The 15,360-nt window shown below is 53.6% G+C and overlaps 4 non-coding genes across 4 annotated transcripts; all 4 read right to left on the bottom strand.

Moving 5' to 3' along the window:
* Positions 1-3,562: 3,562 nt before the first annotated feature.
* On the bottom strand, positions 3,563-3,681 carry LOC138553883 (5S ribosomal RNA). The gene has a single exon (XR_011297186.1). It is a non-coding gene; the product is annotated as a 5S ribosomal RNA (ribosomal RNA).
* Positions 3,682-6,476: 2,795 nt separating this feature from the next.
* LOC138553882 (5S ribosomal RNA) lies at positions 6,477-6,595 on the bottom strand. The gene has a single exon (XR_011297185.1). It is a non-coding gene; the product is annotated as a 5S ribosomal RNA (ribosomal RNA).
* A 3,765-nt stretch (positions 6,596-10,360) lies between these two features.
* LOC138553881 (5S ribosomal RNA) lies at positions 10,361-10,479 on the bottom strand. The gene has a single exon (XR_011297184.1). It is a non-coding gene; the product is annotated as a 5S ribosomal RNA (ribosomal RNA).
* A 2,795-nt stretch (positions 10,480-13,274) lies between these two features.
* Positions 13,275-13,393, bottom strand: LOC138553880 (5S ribosomal RNA). The gene has a single exon (XR_011297183.1). It is a non-coding gene; the product is annotated as a 5S ribosomal RNA (ribosomal RNA).
* Between the last annotated feature and the right edge of the window lie 1,967 nt (positions 13,394-15,360).

Below are 15,360 nucleotides of genomic sequence, written 5' to 3'. Positions count from 1 at the left end.
AGTTTGCAAAGAAGATGCCTGTAAATTTAACTCAAGCCACACTAGCACTCACCCAGGCGTCGGTTCCTTACAAAAATAGAAAGCACCTCTAAAAAAGAAGAAATAAACACACACACAATTTTCCTGCTGCGGTCTCCTCGACTCTTTGGAAGGCAGAGGGCGATGTTGGTTGAAGCCCTTACCTTCTCTGGCTGGCGGCCTACAAGACCAGGAAAGAAGCAGGCCCAGTAACAGCAGCTGAGGCCCCCAGCCCAGCCACGCCTAGGCAGGCATCAGCGGAAGGCTGACTCTCTACCCCAGTGCTGCTCCAAGTTGGTTTGGCAAAAGTTTGCAAAGAAGCTGCCCGTAAATTCACCTCAAGCCACACTAGCACTCACCCAGTCGTCAGTTCCTTACAAAAATAGAAAGAATCTCTAAAAAAGAAGAAATAAACACACACACAATTTTCCTGCTTCTATCCCCTCGACTCTTTGGAAGGCAGAGGGCGATGTTGGTTGAGGCCTTACCTTCTCGGGCTGGCGGCCTACAAGTCCAGGAAAGAAGCAGGCCCAGTAACAGCAGCTGAGGCCCCCAGCCCAGCCCAGCCCAGGCAGGCATCAGCTTAAGGCTGACTCTCTACCCCACTGCTGCCCCAAATTGGTTTGGCAAAAGTTTGCAAAGAAGATGCCTGTAAATTTAACTCACGCCACACTAGCACTCACCCAGGCGTCGGTTCCTTACAAAAATAGAAAGCACCTCTAAAAAAGAAGAAATAAACACACACACAATTTTCCTGCTGGGGTCTCCTCGACTCTTTGAAAGGCAGAGGGCGATGTTGGTTGAGGCCCTTACCTTCTCCGGCTGGTGGCCTACAAGTCCAGGAAAGAAGCATGCCCAGTAACAGCAGCTGAGGCCCCCAGACCAGCCCAGCCCAGCCCAGGCAGCCATCAGCTGAAGGCTGACTCTCTACCCCAGTGCTGGTCCAAGTTGGTTTGGCAAAATTTTGCAAAGAAGATGCCTGTAAATGTAACTCACGCCACACTAGCACTCACCCAGGCGTCGGTTCCTTACAAAAATAGAAAGCACCTCTAAAAAAAGAAGAAATAAACACACACACAATTTTCCTGCTGCGGTCTCCTCGACTCTTTGGAAGGCAGAGGGCGATGTTGGTTGAAGCCCTTACCTTCTCTGGCTGGCGGCCTACAAGACCAGGAAAGAAGCAGGCCCAGTAACAGCAGCTGAGGCCCCCAGCCCAGCCACGCCTAGGCAGGCATCAGCTTAAGGCTGACTCTCTACCCCACTGCTGCCCCAAATTGGTTTGGCAAAAGTTTGCAAAGAAGATGCCTGTAAATTTAACTCACGCCACACTAGCACTCACCCAGGCGTCGGTTCCTTACAAAAATAGAAAGCACCTCTAAAAAAAGAAGAAATAAACACACACACAATTTTCCTGCTGCGGTCTCCTCGACTCTTTGGAAGGCAGAGGGCGATGTTGGTTGAAGCCCTTACCTTCTCGGGCTGGCGGCCTACAAGTCCAGGAAAGAAGCAGGCCCAGTAACAGCAGCTGAGGCCCCCAGCCCAGCCCAGCCCAGGCAGCCATCAGCTGAAGGCTGACTCTCTACCCCAGTGCTGGTCCAAGTTGGTTTGGCAAAATTTTGCAAAGAAGATGCCTGTAAATGTAACTCACGCCACACTAGCACTCACCCAGGCGTCGGTTCCTTACAAAAATAGAAAGCACCTCTAAAAAAAGAAGAAATAAACACACACACAATTTTCCTGCTGCGGTCTCCTCGACTCTTTGGAAGGCAGAGGGCGATGTTGGTTGAAGCCCTTACCTTCTCTGGCTGGCGGCCTACAAGACCAGGAAAGAAGCAGGCCCAGTAACAGCAGCTGAGGCCCCCAGCCCAGCCACGCCTAGGCAGGCATCAGCGGAAGGCTGACTCTCTACCCCAGTGCTGCTCCAAGTTGGTTTGGCAAAAGTTTGCAAAGAAGCTGCCCGTAAATTCACCTCAAGCCACACTAGCACTCACCCAGGCGTCAGTTCCTTACAAAAATAGAAAGAATCTCTAAAAAAGAAGAAATAAACACACACACAATTTTCCTGCTTCTATTCCCTCGACTCTTTGGAAGGCAGAGGGCGATGTTGGTTGAGGCCTTACCTTCTCGGGCTGGCGGCCTACAAGTCCAGGAAAGAAGCAGGCCCAGTAACAGCAGCTGAGGCCCCCAGCCCAGCCCAGCCCAGGCAGCCATCAGCTGAAGGCTGACTCTCTACCCCAGTGCTGGTCCAAGTTGGTTTGGCAAAATTTTGCAAAGAAGATGCCTGTAAATGTAACTCACGCCACACTAGCACTCACCCAGGCGTCGGTTCCTTACAAAAATAGAAAGCACCTCTAAAAAAAGAAGAAATAAACACACACACAATTTTCCTGCTGCGGTCTCCTCGACTCTTTGGAAGGCAGAGGGCGATGTTGGTTGAAGCCCTTACCTTCTCTGGCTGGCGGCCTACAAGACCAGGAAAGAAGCAGGCCCAGTAACAGCAGCTGAGGCCCCCAGCCCAGCCACGCCTAGGCAGGCATCAGCGGAAGGCTGACTCTCTACCCCAGTGCTGCTCCAAGTTGGTTTGGCAAAAGTTTGCAAAGAAGCTGCCCGTAAATTCACCTCAAGCCACACTAGCACTCACCCAGGCGTCAGTTCCTTACAAAAATAGAAAGAATCTCTAAAAAAGAAGAAATAAACACACACACAATTTTCCTGCTTCTATCCCCTCGACTCCTTGGAAGGCGGAGGGCAACCTTCGCCGCTGGTGGCCTTCACATGCAGGAAAGAAGCACACCCAGGAACAGCAGCTGAGGCTCCCAGCCCAGGCAGGCTTCAGCTGAAGGCCGACTTGGGAAGCACTGAGGCCAGACCCTGGGCTCCTGGGTCCCTCGGTTGAAGGCTCGAGGCCAGACCCCTTGGCTCCTGTGTCCCTTGGCTGAAGGCTCGACCAGTGCTCGACCAGGCTCGATCAGGCGAGATATTAGGTAGCATGGGGCCCAGCTGGGACTTCTAGGAAGCTTAGGGTGACGGCCGCTTCTGCCCCATCATCCAGAGGCCTGGCTATGGAGAGGCATGATGTGGCCTCCCTCCCTTCCTGCCTCTTGTAGGCACTTCTCCCCCGTGAGCACTTCCCGCTCCAAGTGTCCCCTTGTCTCCCAGGGTGCACTCTTCCTCTAGAGCCCACATATGCAGATGAGGCCCATCCACTTGCCTCCCCTAGCTGTAGGGGGCCTTGCGCGTCCACTGGAGAGAAAACGGGGAGACGCTGGAGGTGCTTTGCCAGGGACACGAGTGGCCCTTTCTGGCTGCATCCACCCACCCGAGGCGGCGAGCTGCTGCCCTGGCTTCAGTCTCCTGCTGCTCCAAGTTAGTTTGGCGACAACGTGTCCGCCTCTGACGGGGCTCTGCATTGGAGCGAGGGCTGCTGTCTGCCCCTGTGCCTTTTTCACGCGCCGTGTTTGTTAAAATTAAAAGCGGAATGGAGGAAAAATGTAGTTCAAGACGGGGAAGACGAACGCCGCCTATCGGGCACAGAGTAGCAAAATGCCTACAGCACCTGGTATTCCCAGGCGGTCTCCCATCCAAGTACTAACCAGGCCCGACCCTGCTTAGCTTCCGAGATCGGACGAGATCGGGCGCATTCAGGGTGGTATGGCCGTAGGCGAAGAGTGGGCCGATTCCGAGCCTCTTGTGCTGTGTCGGCTCCTCCGACGTCCACTGCCCTCTTGCAAGGCTGAACGCTGTCCTCTGCAGTGTGCTTCTGCCCTTCTTTTTGCCTCAAGCTCAGGAGCCACAGCTGCCAGCTTGGAAAAGCAACGAGCGGCTCCATGCACCCACTTTTGAAATACCCACTTGCCTACTCATGTTTGCAAAGAAAGTGTCTGTAAATTCAGGCCAAGCCACACTTGCACTCACTCACCCAAGCATCCGTTCCTTACAAAACTTTAAAAAAAAAACTCGGAAAGAAAGATGGAAATAAACACACACACAATTTTCCTGCTGGGGTCTCCTCGACTCTTTGGAAGGCAGAGGGCGATGTTGGTTGAGGCCTTACCTTCTCGGGCTGGCGGCCTACAAGTCCAGGAAAGAAGCAGGCCCAGTAACAGCAGCTGAGGCCCCCAGCCCAGCCCAGCCCAGGCAGGCATCAGCTTAAGGCTGACTCTCTACCCCACTGCTGCCCCAAATTGGTTTGGCAAAAGTTTGCAAAGAAGATGCCTGTAAATTTAACTCACGCCACACTAGCACTCACCCAGGCGTCGGTTCCTTACAAAAATAGAAAGCACCTCTAAAAAAGAAGAAATAAACACACACACAATTTTCCTGCTGGGGTCTCCTCGACTCTTTGAAAGGCAGAGGGCGATGTTGGTTGAGGCCCTTACCTTCTCCGGCTGGTGGCCTACAAGTCCAGGAAAGAAGCATGCCCAGTAACAGCAGCTGAGGCCCCCAGACCAGCCCAGCCCAGCCCAGGCAGCCATCAGCTGAAGGCTGACTCTCTACCCCAGTGCTGGTCCAAGTTGGTTTGGCAAAAGTTTGCAAAGAAGATGCCTGTAAATGTAACTCACGCCACACTAGCACTCACCCAGGCGTCGGTTCCTTACAAAAATAGAAAGCACCTCTAAAAAAAGAAGAAATAAACACACACACAATTTTCCTGCTGCGGTCTCCTCGACTCTTTGGAAGGCAGAGGGCGATGTTGGTTGAAGCCCTTACCTTCTCTGGCTGGCGGCCTACAAGACCAGGAAAGAAGCAGGCCCAGTAACAGCAGCTGAGGCCCCCAGCCCAGCCACGCCTAGGCAGGCATCAGCGGAAGGCTGACTCTCTACCCCAGTGCTGCTCCAAGTTGGTTTGGCAAAAGTTTGCAAAGAAGCTGCCCGTAAATTCACCTCAAGCCACACTAGCACTCACCCAGTCGTCAGTTCCTTACAAAAATAGAAAGAATCTCTAAAAAAGAAGAAATAAACACACACACAATTTTCCTGCTTCTATTCCCTCGACTCTTTGGAAGGCAGAGGGCGATGTTGGTTGAGGCCTTACCTTCTCGGGCTGGCGGCCTACAAGTCCAGGAAAGAAGCAGGCCCAGTAACAGCAGCTGAGGCCCCCAGCCCAGCCCAGCCCAGGCAGCCATCAGCTGAAGGCTGACTCTCTACCCCAGTGCTGGTCCAAGTTGGTTTGGCAAAATTTTGCAAAGAAGATGCCTGTAAATGTAACTCACGCCACACTAGCACTCACCCAGGCGTCGGTTCCTTACAAAAATAGAAAGCACCTCTAAAAAAAGAAGAAATAAACACACACACAATTTTCCTGCTGCGGTCTCCTCGACTCTTTGGAAGGCAGAGGGCGATGTTGGTTGAAGCCCTTACCTTCTCTGGCTGGCGGCCTACAAGACCAGGAAAGAAGCAGGCCCAGTAACAGCAGCTGAGGCCCCCAGCCCAGCCACGCCTAGGCAGGCATCAGCGGAAGGCTGACTCTCTACCCCAGTGCTGCTCCAAGTTGGTTTGGCAAAAGTTTGCAAAGAAGCTGCCCGTAAATTCACCTCAAGCCACACTAGCACTCACCCAGGCGTCAGTTCCTTACAAAAATAGAAAGAATCTCTAAAAAAGAAGAAATAAACACACACACAATTTTCCTGCTTCTATCCCCTCGACTCCTTGGAAGGCGGAGGGCAACCTTCGCCGCTGGTGGCCTTCACATGCAGGAAAGAAGCACACCCAGGAACAGCAGCTGAGGCTCCCAGCCCAGGCAGGCTTCAGCTGAAGGCCGACTTGGGAAGCACTGAGGCCAGACCCTGGGCTCCTGGGTCCCTCGGTTGAAGGCTCGAGGCCAGACCCCTTGGCTCCTGTGTCCCTTGGCTGAAGGCTCGACCAGTGCTCGACCAGGCTCGATCAGGCGAGATATTAGGTAGCATGGGGCCCAGCTGGGACTTCTAGGAAGCTTAGGGTGACGGCCGCTTCTGCCCCATCATCCAGAGGCCTGGCTATGGAGAGGCATGATGTGGCCTCCCTCCCTTCCTGCCTCTTGTAGGCACTTCTCCCCCGTGAGCACTTCCCGCTCCAAGTGTCCCCTTGTCTCCCAGGGTGCACTCTTCCTCTAGAGCCCACATATGCAGATGAGGCCCATCCACTTGCCTCCCCTAGCTGTAGGGGGCCTTGCGCGTCCACTGGAGAGAAAACGGGGAGACGCTGGAGGTGCTTTGCCAGGGACACGAGTGGCCCTTTCTGGCTGCATCCACCCACCCGAGGCGGCGAGCTGCTGCCCTGGCTTCAGTCTCCTGCTGCTCCAAGTTAGTTTGGCGACAACGTGTCCGCCTCTGACGGGGCTCTGCATTGGAGCGAGGGCTGCTGTCTGCCCCTGTGCCTTTTTCACGCGCCGTGTTTGTTAAAATTAAAAGCGGAATGGAGGAAAAATGTAGTTCAAGACGGGGAAGACGAACGCCGCCTATCGGGCACAGAGTAGCAAAATGCCTACAGCACCTGGTATTCCCAGGCGGTCTCCCATCCAAGTACTAACCAGGCCCGACCCTGCTTAGCTTCCGAGATCGGACGAGATCGGGCGCATTCAGGGTGGTATGGCCGTAGGCGAAGAGTGCGCCGATTCCGAGCCTCTTGTGCTGTGTCGGCTCCTCCGACGTCCACTGCCCTCTTGCAAGGCTGAACGCTGTCCTCTGCAGTGTGCTTCTGCCCTTCTTTTTGCCTCAAGCTCAGGAGCCACAGCTGCCAGCTTGGAAAAGCAACGAGCGGCTCCATGCACCCACTTTTGAAATACCCACTTGCCTACTCATGTTTGCAAAGAAAGTGTCTGTAAATTCAGGCCAAGCCACACTTGCACTCACTCACCCAAGCATCCGTTCCTTACAAAACTTTAAAAAAAAACTCGGAAAGAAAGATGGAAATAAACACACACACAATTTTCCTGCTGGGGTCTCCTCGACTCTTTGGAAGGCAGAGGGCGATGTTGGTTGAGGCCTTACCTTCTCGGGCTGGCGGCCTACAAGTCCAGGAAAGAAGCAGGCCCAGTAACAGCAGCTGAGGCCCCCAGCCCAGCCCAGGCAGGCATCAGCTTAAGGCTGACTCTCTACCCCACTGCTGCCCCAAATTGGTTTGGCAAAAGTTTGCAAAGAAGATGCCTGTAAATTTAACTCACGCCACACTAGCACTCACCCAGGCGTCGGTTCCTTACAAAAATAGAAAGCACCTGTAAAAAAGAAGAAATAAACACACACACAATTTTCCTGCTGGGGTCTCCTCGACTCTTTGGAAGGCAGAGGGCGATGTTGGTTGAGGCCTTACCTTCTCGGGCTGGCGGCCTACAAGTCCAGGAAAGAAGCAGGCCCAGTAACAGCAGCTGAGGCCCCCAGCCCAGCCCAGCCCAGGCAGGCATCAGCTTAAGGCTGACTCTCTACCCCACTGCTGCCCCAAATTGGTTTGGCAAAAGTTTGCAAAGAAGATGCCTGTAAATTTAACTCACGCCACACTAGCACTCACCCAGGCGTCGGTTCCTTACAAAAATAGAAAGCACCTCTAAAAAAGAAGAAATAAACACACACACAATTTTCCTGCTGGGGTCTCCTCGACTCTTTGAAAGGCAGAGGGCGATGTTGGTTGAGGCCCTTACCTTCTCCGGCTGGTGGCCTACAAGTCCAGGAAAGAAGCATGCCCAGTAACAGCAGCTGAGGCCCCCAGACCAGCCCAGCCCAGCCCAGGCAGCCATCAGCTGAAGGCTGACTCTCTACCCCAGTGCTGGTCCAAGTTGGTTTGGCAAAATTTTGCAAAGAAGATGCCTGTAAATGTAACTCACGCCACACTAGCACTCACCCAGGCGTCGGTTCCTTACAAAAATAGAAAGCACCTCTAAAAAAAGAAGAAATAAACACACACACAATTTTCCTGCTGCGGTCTCCTCGACTCTTTGGAAGGCAGAGGGCGATGTTGGTTGAAGCCCTTACCTTCTCTGGCTGGCGGCCTACAAGACCAGGAAAGAAGCAGGCCCAGTAACAGCAGCTGAGGCCCCCAGCCCAGCCACGCCTAGGCAGGCATCAGCTTAAGGCTGACTCTCTACCCCACTGCTGCCCCAAATTGGTTTGGCAAAAGTTTGCAAAGAAGATGCCTGTAAATTTAACTCACGCCACACTAGCACTCACCCAGGCGTCGGTTCCTTACAAAAATAGAAAGCACCTCTAAAAAAAGAAGAAATAAACACACACACAATTTTCCTGCTGCGGTCTCCTCGACTCTTTGGAAGGCAGAGGGCGATGTTGGTTGAAGCCCTTACCTTCTCGGGCTGGCGGCCTACAAGTCCAGGAAAGAAGCAGGCCCAGTAACAGCAGCTGAGGCCCCCAGCCCAGCCCAGCCCAGGCAGCCATCAGCTGAAGGCTGACTCTCTACCCCAGTGCTGGTCCAAGTTGGTTTGGCAAAATTTTGCAAAGAAGATGCCTGTAAATGTAACTCACGCCACACTAGCACTCACCCAGGCGTCGGTTCCTTACAAAAATAGAAAGCACCTCTAAAAAAAGAAGAAATAAACACACACACAATTTTCCTGCTGCGGTCTCCTCGACTCTTTGGAAGGCAGAGGGCGATGTTGGTTGAAGCCCTTACCTTCTCTGGCTGGCGGCCTACAAGACCAGGAAAGAAGCAGGCCCAGTAACAGCAGCTGAGGCCCCCAGCCCAGCCACGCCTAGGCAGGCATCAGCGGAAGGCTGACTCTCTACCCCAGTGCTGCTCCAAGTTGGTTTGGCAAAAGTTTGCAAAGAAGCTGCCCGTAAATTCACCTCAAGCCACACTAGCACTCACCCAGGCGTCAGTTCCTTACAAAAATAGAAAGAATCTCTAAAAAAGAAGAAATAAACACACACACAATTTTCCTGCTTCTATTCCCTCGACTCTTTGGAAGGCAGAGGGCGATGTTGGTTGAGGCCTTACCTTCTCGGGCTGGCGGCCTACAAGTCCAGGAAAGAAGCAGGCCCAGTAACAGCAGCTGAGGCCCCCAGCCCAGCCCAGCCCAGGCAGCCATCAGCTGAAGGCTGACTCTCTACCCCAGTGCTGGTCCAAGTTGGTTTGGCAAAATTTTGCAAAGAAGATGCCTGTAAATGTAACTCACGCCACACTAGCACTCACCCAGGCGTCGGTTCCTTACAAAAATAGAAAGCACCTCTAAAAAAAGAAGAAATAAACACACACACAATTTTCCTGCTGCGGTCTCCTCGACTCTTTGGAAGGCAGAGGGCGATGTTGGTTGAAGCCCTTACCTTCTCTGGCTGGCGGCCTACAAGACCAGGAAAGAAGCAGGCCCAGTAACAGCAGCTGAGGCCCCCAGCCCAGCCACGCCTAGGCAGGCATCAGCGGAAGGCTGACTCTCTACCCCAGTGCTGCTCCAAGTTGGTTTGGCAAAAGTTTGCAAAGAAGCTGCCCGTAAATTCACCTCAAGCCACACTAGCACTCACCCAGGCGTCAGTTCCTTACAAAAATAGAAAGAATCTCTAAAAAAGAAGAAATAAACACACACACAATTTTCCTGCTTCTATCCCCTCGACTCCTTGGAAGGCGGAGGGCAACCTTCGCCGCTGGTGGCCTTCACATGCAGGAAAGAAGCACACCCAGGAACAGCAGCTGAGGCTCCCAGCCCAGGCAGGCTTCAGCTGAAGGCCGACTTGGGAAGCACTGAGGCCAGACCCTGGGCTCCTGGGTCCCTCGGTTGAAGGCTCGAGGCCAGACCCCTTGGCTCCTGTGTCCCTTGGCTGAAGGCTCGACCAGTGCTCGACCAGGCTCGATCAGGCGAGATATTAGGTAGCATGGGGCCCAGCTGGGACTTCTAGGAAGCTTAGGGTGACGGCCGCTTCTGCCCCATCATCCAGAGGCCTGGCTATGGAGAGGCATGATGTGGCCTCCCTCCCTTCCTGCCTCTTGTAGGCACTTCTCCCCCGTGAGCACTTCCCGCTCCAAGTGTCCCCTTGTCTCCCAGGGTGCACTCTTCCTCTAGAGCCCACATATGCAGATGAGGCCCATCCACTTGCCTCCCCTAGCTGTAGGGGGCCTTGCGCGTCCACTGGAGAGAAAACGGGGAGACGCTGGAGGTGCTTTGCCAGGGACACGAGTGGCCCTTTCTGGCTGCATCCACCCACCCGAGGCGGCGAGCTGCTGCCCTGGCTTCAGTCTCCTGCTGCTCCAAGTTAGTTTGGCGACAACGTGTCCGCCTCTGACGGGGCTCTGCATTGGAGCGAGGGCTGCTGTCTGCCCCTGTGCCTTTTTCACGCGCCGTGTTTGTTAAAATTAAAAGCGGAATGGAGGAAAAATGTAGTTCAAGACGGGGAAGACGAACGCCGCCTATCGGGCACAGAGTAGCAAAATGCCTACAGCACCTGGTATTCCCAGGCGGTCTCCCATCCAAGTACTAACCAGGCCCGACCCTGCTTAGCTTCCGAGATCGGACGAGATCGGGCGCATTCAGGGTGGTATGGCCGTAGGCGAAGAGTGGGCCGATTCCGAGCCTCTTGTGCTGTGTCGGCTCCTCCGACGTCCACTGCCCTCTTGCAAGGCTGAACGCTGTCCTCTGCAGTGTGCTTCTGCCCTTCTTTTTGCCTCAAGCTCAGGAGCCACAGCTGCCAGCTTGGAAAAGCAACGAGCGGCTCCATGCACCCACTTTTGAAATACCCACTTGCCTACTCATGTTTGCAAAGAAAGTGTCTGTAAATTCAGGCCAAGCCACACTTGCACTCACTCACCCAAGCATCCGTTCCTTACAAAACTTTAAAAAAAAAACTCGGAAAGAAAGATGGAAATAAACACACACACAATTTTCCTGCTGGGGTCTCCTCGACTCTTTGGAAGGCAGAGGGCGATGTTGGTTGAGGCCTTACCTTCTCGGGCTGGCGGCCTACAAGTCCAGGAAAGAAGCAGGCCCAGTAACAGCAGCTGAGGCCCCCAGCCCAGCCCAGCCCAGGCAGGCATCAGCTTAAGGCTGACTCTCTACCCCACTGCTGCCCCAAATTGGTTTGGCAAAAGTTTGCAAAGAAGATGCCTGTAAATTTAACTCACGCCACACTAGCACTCACCCAGGCGTCGGTTCCTTACAAAAATAGAAAGCACCTCTAAAAAAGAAGAAATAAACACACACACAATTTTCCTGCTGGGGTCTCCTCGACTCTTTGAAAGGCAGAGGGCGATGTTGGTTGAGGCCCTTACCTTCTCCGGCTGGTGGCCTACAAGTCCAGGAAAGAAGCATGCCCAGTAACAGCAGCTGAGGCCCCCAGACCAGCCCAGCCCAGCCCAGGCAGCCATCAGCTGAAGGCTGACTCTCTACCCCAGTGCTGGTCCAAGTTGGTTTGGCAAAAGTTTGCAAAGAAGATGCCTGTAAATGTAACTCACGCCACACTAGCACTCACCCAGGCGTCGGTTCCTTACAAAAATAGAAAGCACCTCTAAAAAAAGAAGAAATAAACACACACACAATTTTCCTGCTGCGGTCTCCTCGACTCTTTGGAAGGCAGAGGGCGATGTTGGTTGAAGCCCTTACCTTCTCTGGCTGGCGGCCTACAAGACCAGGAAAGAAGCAGGCCCAGTAACAGCAGCTGAGGCCCCCAGCCCAGCCACGCCTAGGCAGGCATCAGCGGAAGGCTGACTCTCTACCCCAGTGCTGCTCCAAGTTGGTTTGGCAAAAGTTTGCAAAGAAGCTGCCCGTAAATTCACCTCAAGCCACACTAGCACTCACCCAGTCGTCAGTTCCTTACAAAAATAGAAAGAATCTCTAAAAAAGAAGAAATAAACACACACACAATTTTCCTGCTTCTATTCCCTCGACTCTTTGGAAGGCAGAGGGCGATGTTGGTTGAGGCCTTACCTTCTCGGGCTGGCGGCCTACAAGTCCAGGAAAGAAGCAGGCCCAGTAACAGCAGCTGAGGCCCCCAGCCCAGCCCAGCCCAGGCAGCCATCAGCTGAAGGCTGACTCTCTACCCCAGTGCTGGTCCAAGTTGGTTTGGCAAAATTTTGCAAAGAAGATGCCTGTAAATGTAACTCACGCCACACTAGCACTCACCCAGGCGTCGGTTCCTTACAAAAATAGAAAGCACCTCTAAAAAAAGAAGAAATAAACACACACACAATTTTCCTGCTGCGGTCTCCTCGACTCTTTGGAAGGCAGAGGGCGATGTTGGTTGAAGCCCTTACCTTCTCTGGCTGGCGGCCTACAAGACCAGGAAAGAAGCAGGCCCAGTAACAGCAGCTGAGGCCCCCAGCCCAGCCACGCCTAGGCAGGCATCAGCGGAAGGCTGACTCTCTACCCCAGTGCTGCTCCAAGTTGGTTTGGCAAAAGTTTGCAAAGAAGCTGCCCGTAAATTCACCTCAAGCCACACTAGCACTCACCCAGGCGTCAGTTCCTTACAAAAATAGAAAGAATCTCTAAAAAAGAAGAAATAAACACACACACAATTTTCCTGCTTCTATCCCCTCGACTCCTTGGAAGGCGGAGGGCAACCTTCGCCGCTGGTGGCCTTCACATGCAGGAAAGAAGCACACCCAGGAACAGCAGCTGAGGCTCCCAGCCCAGGCAGGCTTCAGCTGAAGGCCGACTTGGGAAGCACTGAGGCCAGACCCTGGGCTCCTGGGTCCCTCGGTTGAAGGCTCGAGGCCAGACCCCTTGGCTCCTGTGTCCCTTGGCTGAAGGCTCGACCAGTGCTCGACCAGGCTCGATCAGGCGAGATATTAGGTAGCATGGGGCCCAGCTGGGACTTCTAGGAAGCTTAGGGTGACGGCCGCTTCTGCCCCATCATCCAGAGGCCTGGCTATGGAGAGGCATGATGTGGCCTCCCTCCCTTCCTGCCTCTTGTAGGCACTTCTCCCCCGTGAGCACTTCCCGCTCCAAGTGTCCCCTTGTCTCCCAGGGTGCACTCTTCCTCTAGAGCCCACATATGCAGATGAGGCCCATCCACTTGCCTCCCCTAGCTGTAGGGGGCCTTGCGCGTCCACTGGAGAGAAAACGGGGAGACGCTGGAGGTGCTTTGCCAGGGACACGAGTGGCCCTTTCTGGCTGCATCCACCCACCCGAGGCGGCGAGCTGCTGCCCTGGCTTCAGTCTCCTGCTGCTCCAAGTTAGTTTGGCGACAACGTGTCCGCCTCTGACGGGGCTCTGCATTGGAGCGAGGGCTGCTGTCTGCCCCTGTGCCTTTTTCACGCGCCGTGTTTGTTAAAATTAAAAGCGGAATGGAGGAAAAATGTAGTTCAAGACGGGGAAGACGAACGCCGCCTATCGGGCACAGAGTAGCAAAATGCCTACAGCACCTGGTATTCCCAGGCGGTCTCCCATCCAAGTACTAACCAGGCCCGACCCTGCTTAGCTTCCGAGATCGGACGAGATCGGGCGCATTCAGGGTGGTATGGCCGTAGGCGAAGAGTGGGCCGATTCCGAGCCTCTTGTGCTGTGTCGGCTCCTCCGACGTCCACTGCCCTCTTGCAAGGCTGAACGCTGTCCTCTGCAGTGTGCTTCTGCCCTTCTTTTTGCCTCAAGCTCAGGAGCCACAGCTGCCAGCTTGGAAAAGCAACGAGCGGCTCCATGCACCCACTTTTGAAATACCCACTTGCCTACTCATGTTTGCAAAGAAAGTGTCTGTAAATTCAGGCCAAGCCACACTTGCACTCACTCACCCAAGCATCCGTTCCTTACAAAACTTTAAAAAAAAAACTCGGAAAGAAAGATGGAAATAAACACACACACAATTTTCCTGCTGGGGTCTCCTCGACTCTTTGGAAGGCAGAGGGCGATGTTGGTTGAGGCCTTACCTTCTCGGGCTGGCGGCCTACAAGTCCAGGAAAGAAGCAGGCCCAGTAACAGCAGCTGAGGCCCCCAGCCCAGCCCAGCCCAGGCAGGCATCAGCTTAAGGCTGACTCTCTACCCCACTGCTGCCCCAAATTGGTTTGGCAAAAGTTTGCAAAGAAGATGCCTGTAAATTTAACTCACGCCACACTAGCACTCACCCAGGCGTCGGTTCCTTACAAAAATAGAAAGCACCTCTAAAAAAGAAGAAATAAACACACACACAATTTTCCTGCTGGGGTCTCCTCGACTCTTTGAAAGGCAGAGGGCGATGTTGGTTGAGGCCCTTACCTTCTCCGGCTGGTGGCCTACAAGTCCAGGAAAGAAGCATGCCCAGTAACAGCAGCTGAGGCCCCCAGACCAGCCCAGCCCAGCCCAGGCAGCCATCAGCTGAAGGCTGACTCTCTACCCCAGTGCTGGTCCAAGTTGGTTTGGCAAAAGTTTGCAAAGAAGATGCCTGTAAATGTAACTCACGCCACACTAGCACTCACCCAGGCGTCGGTTCCTTACAAAAATAGAAAGCACCTCTAAAAAAAGAAGAAATAAACACACACACAATTTTCCTGCTGCGGTCTCCTCGACTCTTTGGAAGGCAGAGGGCGATGTTGGTTGAAGCCCTTACCTTCTCTGGCTGGCGGCCTACAAGACCAGGAAAGAAGCAGGCCCAGTAACAGCAGCTGAGGCCCCCAGCCCAGCCACGCCTAGGCAGGCATCAGCGGAAGGCTGACTCTCTACCCCAGTGCTGCTCCAAGTTGGTTTGGCAAAAGTTTGCAAAGAAGCTGCCCGTAAATTCACCTCAAGCCACACTAGCACTCACCCAGTCGTCAGTTCCTTACAAAAATAGAAAGAATCTCTAAAAAAGAAGAAATAAACACACACACAATTTTCCTGCTTCTATTCCCTCGACTCTTTGGAAGGCAGAGGGCGATGTTGGTTGAGGCCTTACCTTCTCGGGCTGGCGGCCTACAAGTCCAGGAAAGAAGCAGGCCCAGTAACAGCAGCTGAGGCCCCCAGCCCAGCCCAGCCCAGGCAGCCATCAGCTGAAGGCTGACTCTCTACCCCAGTGCTGGTCCAAGTTGGTTTGGCAAAATTTTGCAAAGAAGATGCCTGTAAATGTAACTCACGCCACACTAGCACTCACCCAGGCGTCGGTTCCTTACAAAAATAGAAAGCACCTCTAAAAAAAGAAGAAATAAACACACACACAATTTTCCTGCTGCGGTCTCCTCGACTCTTTGGAAGGCAGAGGGCGATGTTGGTTGAAGCCCTTACCTTCTCTGGCTGGCGGCCTACAAGACCAGGAAAGAAGCAGGCCCAGTAACAGCAGCTGAGGCCCCCAGCCCAGCCACGCCTAGGCAGGCATCAGCGGAAGGCTGACTCTCTACCCCAGTGCTGCTCCAAGTTGGTTTGGCAAAAGTTTGCAAAGAAGCTGCCCGTAAATTCACCTCAAGCCACACTAGCACTCACCCAGGCGTCAGTTCCTTACAAAAATAGAAAGAATCTCTAAAAAAGAAGAAATAAACACACACACAATTTTCCTGC

Source organism: Ambystoma mexicanum, unplaced genomic scaffold, assembly GCF_040938575.1.
Source record: "Ambystoma mexicanum isolate Mex_15411 unplaced genomic scaffold, UKY_AmexF1_1 Mex_scaf141, whole genome shotgun sequence".
Lineage (NCBI taxonomy): Eukaryota > Metazoa > Chordata > Amphibia > Caudata > Ambystomatidae > Ambystoma > Ambystoma mexicanum.
The sequence above is the reverse complement of the archived record's forward strand: the minus strand, read 5'-3'. Positions and strand labels throughout refer to the sequence as shown.